The sequence below is a fragment of the Pteronotus mesoamericanus genome, unplaced genomic scaffold (genome assembly GCF_021234165.1).
Source record: "Pteronotus mesoamericanus isolate MK-2021 breed Mesoamerican mustached bat unplaced genomic scaffold, CSHL_Meso_final contig_105, whole genome shotgun sequence".
NCBI lineage: Eukaryota > Metazoa > Chordata > Mammalia > Chiroptera > Mormoopidae > Pteronotus > Pteronotus mesoamericanus.
The window spans coordinates 19,646,764-19,656,103 of record NW_026555006.1 but is presented as its reverse complement, the minus strand read 5'-3'; positions in this window follow the sequence as shown (position 1 = coordinate 19,656,103).

Genomic DNA, 9,340 nt, shown 5'->3' with positions numbered 1-9,340 from the left:
ATATATTTTTCTACATCTATTTACTTTTAATCTCTATGTTGTTTATATTTAAAATGGGTTTCTTATATTACAGAGTTGTGTTTTGTGATCCACTCTGACAATTTAAGTGTTTTAATTGCTACATTTAGGCCATTGATTTTTAGAGTGGTTTTTGACATAGTTTAATATCTATCATGTTCATAACTGTTTTCAATTTATGTCTTATTTTGTTCCTATTATTGTCTTCCACCCTCTTTTCTGACTTTTAGATTTCAGTTGAGCATTTCATATGATTTCATTTTTTTCTTTCTCGACATATCACTTATACTTCTTTTTCTTTGTTACTTCTTTATGTGACTGCCCTAGAGTTGCAATACACATTTTCATGTAATCCAAGTCCACTTTTAAATAACATTATCACTTCAATTCAAGGGTAGTGATATAATAAGAAAATAATTGTAATTCTTTTCATTTCTTGTATTATTGTTGCCATTCATTTCATTTATTTATAAACATATGTAAGCATAAATATATATATATGTTTATATACATATATCATGCATAGCTTAATCAAATACATTATTAATGTTATTTTTGAACACACTGTTCTATCAATTAAAAATAAGAAAATTAAAAGTCACCATTATACTTTCACTTATTCTTTTTTTTATGTAGATACAAATTTCTGACCTGTATTATTTCCTTCCTGCTAAAGATTTATTTTAACATTTCTTGAAAAGCAGATATACTGATATCAAATTCTCTCACTTTTTATTTGTTTGAGAAAATCTTTATTTCTCTTTCAGTTTTTTAAGGATAATTTCAGAGAACACACAATTCTAGGTTTTTTTTTCTCATAACAATTTAATATTTCTGCTCTCTTCTTGCTGCATGGTTTATTAGTAGAAGTAAAAAATAATTCTTATCTTTGTTTCTCTGTATGTGTTTTTCTTCTCTTATGGTATTTATTTTTTGGATTTAATATTTATTGTAGTTTTTTCCATTACCACTTAGTCTCCTTAGACCCCCCTCCTCCCAGCAATCACCACACTGTTGTCCACGTCCATGAGTCCTTTCCCCTTTTTTTCAATCCCTCCACCCCCTTCCTTCTCCCCAGTTGTCATCCTACTCTTAATCTATAAGTCTGTCCCAATTTCCCTTGCTAGTTCAGTTCATTAGATTCCACATATGGGTGAAATCATATGGTGTTTGTATTTCATCTGGCATAATGTTCTCCAAGTCCATCCATACCATTGTAAAAGTTTCTTTCTTTTTTTTATGGCTGAGTAGTATTCCATTGTGTAAATGTCCCAAATTGTTTTATCTGCTCATCCATGATGGACACTTGGGCTGCTTCCATATCTTGGTGATTGTAAATAACACTGCAATGAATATGGGGGTGCTTATGTTCTTTTGAATTAGTGTTTTGGGTTCCTTTGGATATATTCCCAGAAGTGGGAGAGTTATGTGGAAAGGCAGATCAATTTTTACTTTTGGGGGTATCTCCATACTGCTTTTCACAGTGGCTGTACCTATCTGAATCTTCCAACATTTTTTTTAATGTTTGACTTTTTGTAATTTGAAAATGATATGCCTAGATATACATTTTTCTTTTTTCTTTCTTTTTTTCTTTTTACAGTTCTCATGCTTGATATTTTTTGAGCTTAGCTTCCTGGATCTGTGGTTTGATATCTGGCATTAATTTGGGGAATTCTTAGTAATCACTGTTTCAAATGCTTCTTCTGTTCCTTTTTCTTTTCTACTTCTGATATTTCTGTTATGTATATGTAATACCTTTTGTAGTTGTCCTATATCCTTGGATGTTCTTTTCTGTCATTTTCAGTCTTATTTTTTTTTGCTTTTCAATTTTCAAGAATTCTATTGATATATCCTCTAGCTCAAAGCTGCTTTCCTTAGCTGTGTCCAGTGTACTAATAAGCCCATCAAAAGCTTTCTTTATTTCTATTACTTTTTTTACCTTTAACATTTCTCTTTGGTGCTTTGTTAGGATTTTCATCTCTCTGACTACATTGTCTATCTGTTCTTATATACTGTCTCCTTTATCTGTTAGAGCTCTTAGCATATTAATCATAGTTGTTTTTTCCTGGCCTGATAATTCCAACTGCCTTGCCACATCTGGTTCTGATGCTTGCTCTGTTTCTTCAATTTTTTTTGTATGACTTGTAATTTTTTTCTTGCTAGCTATTTATGATGTACTACATAAAAGAAATTGCTTTTAATAGGTATTTAGCAATATGGTGGTGAGGTATGGAGGAAGGGGAATGCTCTATGTTCCTAAGATTAGGTCTCTTTTAAGGTGCTTACGCCTCTAGACTGTGAACTTCACAAGTGTTTCTTTCTTTTGAGGGGACAAGATGGCTAAAGTGGTCTGGATTTGAGTATTTTTTTTCTCCAAGTCAGTTAGGCTCCTCTAATACCCAGCAGGTTAGGCTTTGCTTAACTAGTTTCACCCAAGGGAAGGCGGGCTGTGTTAAAAAAAAAGTAAGTGCTCTGGTGTGTTTCAAAATGGTTCCTTTCCCCCTTCCCTGGCAGAAGCCTGAGGGAATTTTTCATAGATATTTACTGTGGGAATCTGGTCAAACTTCCGACGGTAAATCTAGCAATATTGTACCCTCACCCCCAACCAATAAAATGGATTCCCCTGGAGTTTTAAATTTTAGAGTTTACACACTGAGCCTCCAAAAATTCATCACTTACATTTAAGGTTTTCAATGCGGCACAGCTTTCCTAAGTGGTTTCTTCTGCTCCGGTTAGCTGTGGTTTCCTGTACTTACGTAGGTGTCTCTTTACTCTTGGGTGCAGCAGTTTGCCTTCCTCTCTTCTCCCAGGATCTAGGAAGAGTTTTTGATTCTTCAGTCTACTCAGCTTTTTAATTCATTTTTTGGACGGCGTGGCGACTTCCAAGCTCTTTGCACACAGAACTAGAAACTGAAAGCTCTAGTCTTTAAGTTTTAGGTCCAGGGTTGGGTTTAGAGAAAAATTGTGCAGAAATATAGTCCAGATATATATATATCTGGATATATATATACTTCTCCTACTCTCCTCTACTTCTCCTCTACTTCTACTTCTACTTCTCCTACTCTTGCCAAAGGAAATAAGATTCTTCTACTTGAAAATAAGTATCTAGAAAAGGAAAATAAGTATCTAGAAAATGCATTTCAAGAATACATGCATAGGATGATTTGAGGTATAGTGACAAGATTTATTAGAGTAAAAACAAAGGAAGGTCTTTGGCGAAATCTCATCCATCACCAGGTGGCTCAGTTTTATCTTGCTAAGAAAGAAGTCCAGCCTTGGGAGCCACCAGCCCACACTTGTCCCCACCAAGCCCTGGAGGAGGTCCAGGACCCAGAGCTGCTGTGCCTTTAGCCCAGTACCTAAGGCGTCAGTAGTCCAGCACTGTCTCTGATCTCATTTGGCCTATGATCGGTGCTACACGTGGGCCCTTTCAGCTGCTAAAGAGAGAGCAACTCAGCCCTTTTTTGCTTTGATTGTATTTCCTTGGGCTTGGGAGGGAGCAGGCTTTCTTTCAAACTATCCAATCTCTTTCCTGGATCTCCCCAGGGCTAGGCTGGGCCCACCCCCTTATCCAATCCCTCTTTCCCAAATTCGTCTCCTCGCCTTTGTGATCACCACTTTGGCTCCTGCTGGGCATGTCTCATAGTTCTGCTTGTCATCTGGCTTCTGCTGTGCATGCCTCTGGGGAGGAATTTCCCCCTTGCTGTTTCTGACCACCCCATAATTTGGGTGGATGTACCAGATATTCCCTTGGGTGACTGGAAAGCTGGTCCTTCTTCCCAGCTCAGAGAGATGGAGGGACGTTAATACCCTAGGTAGGACAACGCAGCTATATGTTGGAGTGTCTGGGAAGCTATTTCCTGACTTAATTAAGCTTAGCCAGCTTTCTTCCACCTCTTCTGTTAGTACCTAATGAGTTGCCTATTCTAATACTACCACCAGTTTCCTCTATTATTATCTTGAATTTGTGTGGAATATTTGTTACAATTGGTTTACCAATCTTGATATATATTAATATTAACTAAATTTATAGTTTATAGGGTTTACTTGATATTGTACATATTTTAAGTTTTGACAAATGCGTAATGTCATTTGTCTACCAACACAGAATAGTTTTTCCTTTCCTAAAAAATGTCCTGCCATTCCACCTGCTCATCCCTTACCCTTTTCTCCTGAAACCCTGGCAACTACTCATCTTTTTACTATCTTCAGAGTTCTGCTTTTTGAAGAATGTTGTGTAGTTAAAATCACACAATAGGTAGTCTTTTCAAACTGGCTTTTTTCACTTAGCAAGATATCTTTAAGTTTCCTCCATGTCATGTCTTGACAGCTTATCTTTTTTACATGATAAATAATACACAGACATTTGTGTAATGATTGTTTTTCAGTAACAAAGGGGGTTATCTGAGGTGTCATGTGGTAGAAAGAATAGTACTTTTGAGCCTTAGAACCATGGGTTTTAAAAGTAGTTTTGCCATGTTTTAGCTGTGAGTTTGGTCAATTACTAAAGATTTTAGAACTGCAGTTTTGTCATATATCAAATGAAAATATTATCCACCTTGAAATGATCATGATAAGAGAATCCCATGCAAAGTCTTAGCCCAGGGCCTGACCGTGCTGACCACAACAGGGGCAGCAGCTGTGACTGCCACCGAAGTAGTAGTAACGTGATCTTTCCAGTAATAAGTGTCTGCTTTTAGTAAATATCACTTACTTCATAAATACAAATAGACAAGTACAGTAATTATTAACAATCAGATAATGCTGTGCAGTCTATTGACCAAAAGTAAAATAAATAGAAAATAAAAAGCTTTTATTTTTGAAATAAAATTACTTCACATTTACTAAGTATATTCCAAAGAGTGTTTTAGTGAGATTGAAATCAAAGATAGTAGATTAAAAGGAGAGTCAAGAGTTACAGATTCATAGATTATGTTTACAGTCACCATTGCCGCTTTTTATTCTTTCAGCCTACTATTGAGATTATAATAATTTATAAGCCTGAAAATATTTGAGATTTTAAACAGAAAAATTGGAGAAAGCAGATTGTTTTTAGCATTGATATTGGTTACACTTTGTATTTGAAGAACCTAATACAGAGCTTTGATCTGCATCAATGAATTTACTTTGTGTTGAGGGGAGTGAGAGTCAAGTACTCAATGAATTCCTACATCTGCCAAGATGGTTTAAAATATTGAGTTAAAGAAAATGAGATAAGACTCTAATATAGAACACATGATGGTTTAGAATAGGGCCTGGCAAATTGTTTCTGCAAAGGGTTAAATAGTAAATATGTTAGGCTCTGTGGGCCTTATGGTCTCTGGAGCAACTATTCAACTCTGAAATTGAAATGTGTCAGTATCCACAGATAATGTGTAAACCAATGGCTATCTCACGGTCTAATAAAACTTTATTTATAAATATAGTCAGATGGTGGATTTGACCACAGTTTGATCACTTCAGGGATAAAAAATGAGAAAAAGAGTGGAAACAACCTGAAAACATTTTATTCAGATTACAAACTAAAATGACTAATCAAACTATTTTTTACTAAAGACTGATAAAGAATGATGCAGATTCATATTATGACACAGTGTAAATAATTAATAATTACAGATGTGAGAAGATATATAGTTTTTTTAAAAGAAGTATTTCTTGAGCACTTGGTAGAGATAATATACTCTTGTTTATTGGACAGTGGAAAAATGAAGGTTTTGGATTTGGAGTTGGACATACCTTTTATTTAATCTTAATTGTCATTCCTGTTTATATAATTTTGCTTATTTTATTTTACTTTTTTTGTGCTTTAGTTTCCCTGCTTGTAAAATACAGGTGTATCCTACATCAAGTAATTGTTTTATACAATAATCAAAAGAGCTTTTATAAAGCATAGACTCTTATTCTTAGAATGGAAAAGGTACACTGAAGGAATTTACAAGTAATTATTTACATGTTAGGTAACTTCAACATAGAACATTGAAGAAAAGTAATAAAAATACCTTATGTAAAGTTTTGAGGATTAAATAAGATAATGTGTGAAAAAAACAGTACAGTGCTTGGGACGTAGTAAATGTTCAATTGATATCAATTGCTGCTGTTGTTGCTATTACAACTAAATACAGTAATATACAATATATACACATATATATGCATTCAAAGTGAGTTCAAAATATGCAAGATAGAATGTGATAAATCCTATAACAAAGATATAAAAATTAAATCTGATTGAAGAATCAGAAAAGAATACATGAGAAATTACATTTGAACTGTCTGGGTAGAATGAATTGTATTTCAATTAGTGGAACTGAAAGTTATTAAAGATAAAACAAGAATGAGAGTGAAAAAGAGAAGCAGGGATTCGACAGGCATGTTCAGTGAGCAGTAACTTAATGTGATACTATTTATAGAATCTACCCATTTTCTTATTCAGATCTCAAAGCAACCATACGTGCTGGACATTATTGTACATACTTTGTAGAAAAGCAATCTGGATTCAAAAGATTTAATGACTTTTCTAAGGTTATACATACTCATCCTGGAATTGAATTCATATCACTCCCCTCACCACCAAGTCAGTGTTATTATCACTGTACTATACAAACTCTCTAAAGCAAGTGGAGCTTAGTGGAAGCTCAGTCCCCCATGCGTAGGTCAATTTTTATTCTTTGATTTAAATATTTTATATTGCATATTTTATTCATTAATCAAAAATATTTATATCCTTGATTTCATTTTCTTATTCATTCAAAAAATATGTTTTAATGCTTCCTGTGTGCCAGGCACTATTCTAGGAAATGACATACATCAGCAGAGAAAACAGATAAAGGTATTTGCCACTTAGTAATGGGATTCTATTGTTTTGTTTTATTATCTTTTTACTTTTTAAAAATTATTTTTAAGACTGAGGTAAGAAGGTATTATCAAAACACTTAATACATCTCTCAGAGAAGAGCATGAAGTTGTTTATTATCTAATTATCATTCTATTTTCCTAAATAAAGGAATTAAAAAAGCTGATGCTTCAAAGTCATTGGAAAACAAAATGACATATCTGTATAGTTCATATTAGCTAATATTTACTTTCATTTTTTTTCTTTTTACATTAAAAATCACAACTTTCAATATGATGGTGACATTGTACTTATCTTAATCAAAACTTTAAAAATACAACTAAAAGAAGAAAGCTTTATTAGAAGAATGTTCTCTTTTTGGAAAAATATGCAAGGCCAAAAGGAAAAGAAAGAAAAGTATTCTCTTAAGGAAGCTGCAGGTAGAAAGCTTATATGCTCGCTTCTCAATAACAACATAAAAACACAGGATTCACTTATGGTAAGAAAGACACAGATCTACATTTCAAAATTTATTATTTCTGCATTTGTTTCTTCACAGGTTCCAAACACTCTTTAAAATGTGAAACTTGTGCTTACTAGTTTTAGGCTTAGAGATAAAGATTCAACTTCCACAGAACAGCTGGATCTAATTAGAACCCAAAGTTCTGATTCCACTTGATCTGATTTCCCCATCTGTATAGAATCATTGCACCATAAATAGTGTAAGCTATAACTTCCAGTTCAAACCAGAAAGAAACTGGCAATCACGGCTCCTATTATGCAAGGGTCACTGAAATTTCTATTTAACATCACAGCATTTCCATTTAGGCTGACTCGATCATTTAGAACTTTTCCACCAATAAGTGAATATAAGAGAAATAAAAATTTTTCTGTCATACTTTTATTCATTTATTTTTGTATGGGGGTACTTAAAAATCTGAAGTGTCAGACTCAGTAATAAAATGTTCTCTAGTATCAGCAACAACTCCTTATCATATACTTTCATATGTACTCACTTTTGTTTTATGTTTTGTATACAAGAGTACAACACTAACATTTTCTCCCTCTTTGGTTTATAAATTGACTATTTAATGGACTTATAGAATAAACAAATATTACAGATATAAAAAAGGCCATCTTTCCCAATTATATCATTTTAAAAGGTGGAGGCTGAAGGTCAAAGAAAGTTGTCTGATTTGTCATTTGTCACTTACGAGATGTAAGAGTGAAGCCACAGACTTCTGACTTCCCTCATAGCATTCATCTCAGTATTCAAACGGATTGGACCAGGAAACCCTGCTGTAAAATTCACAATTTGGCTTCTTCTTTTGTAATAGTAATATAAAATAGGTTTCACAAATCAGAGAATAAAGAGACAAAGAATCTTTATTCAAAAATAATCAGTTAAAATTTTAAATTTTATTCCATATATTCTGTGCATATAGTTCTGCACCTTTCTCATTTTAATATATTTCATCCTGTCCTCAGGTAATTAGATATTCTTCATGAACACGTTTTTTGTTTTTTTAATGGGAGTTTTATTTATTTTTTTAAGGATTTTATTTATTTATATTTAGAGAGAGGGTAAAGGAAGGAGAAAGAGGGGGAGAGAAACATCAATGTGTGGTTGCCTCTCGTGCACCCCCTACTGCAGACCTGGCCTGAAACCCAGGCATATGCCCTGACTGGGAATTGAACCGGAGACCCTTTGGTTTGCAGGCCGGCACTCAGTCCACTGAGCTACACCAGCCAGGGCATAAACATGGTTTTTTGTTGTTTTTTTTTTAAATGGTTAAATGGTGTCTTAGACCAGTGTAACACAATTTAAAACAGCAATTTTGTTGATAGGCTGTTTTCAATTTGGTTATATAATAATATATGATGACAATCCCTATACTTGCCCTTTTGAACATCTTTATTTATTTTCTCATGATAGATTCTTTGAATCGTAATTCTTGGGTCATAAGATATGCTTTTAAAGCTTTCTGCTATGTGTTGCCAAATGGTCCTTCCGAAAAGACTATGGCAGTTTAAAATACACTCTTGTTACATGAAACATTTGTTTTTCTGCACACACAACTCACACTTAATATTATCATTGCATAATATTTCATATCTCATATGTAAAATATAACATGAAATTTAAATTAAATTAAGAGTAAAATAAGACATTTTCCATATGATTTTGGGGCATTTCTACATATATCTAAACAACCAGAGAGTGGTGAATTTAAGAAACTGTGGACAAGAAATAGTCAAATTTCAGCTGAGAGGATCAGAGAAAGCCTTGGGCTGCAGTCTAAAACAAGTCATTGGAAAATCATCTGAGTTGTGGAACTGAACAGAAAAAAAAATAAAATTGAAGAAGTAAAAAGAAGATTTAGGTGACATTAGGGAACGGTAACAATGAAAACAAAACATGGTGGAGATATATAAGGAAGTCAGAGAAAGGCAAGTCAAAGTTTCCCTATCCAGTCCTGTGAGATGTTGCCA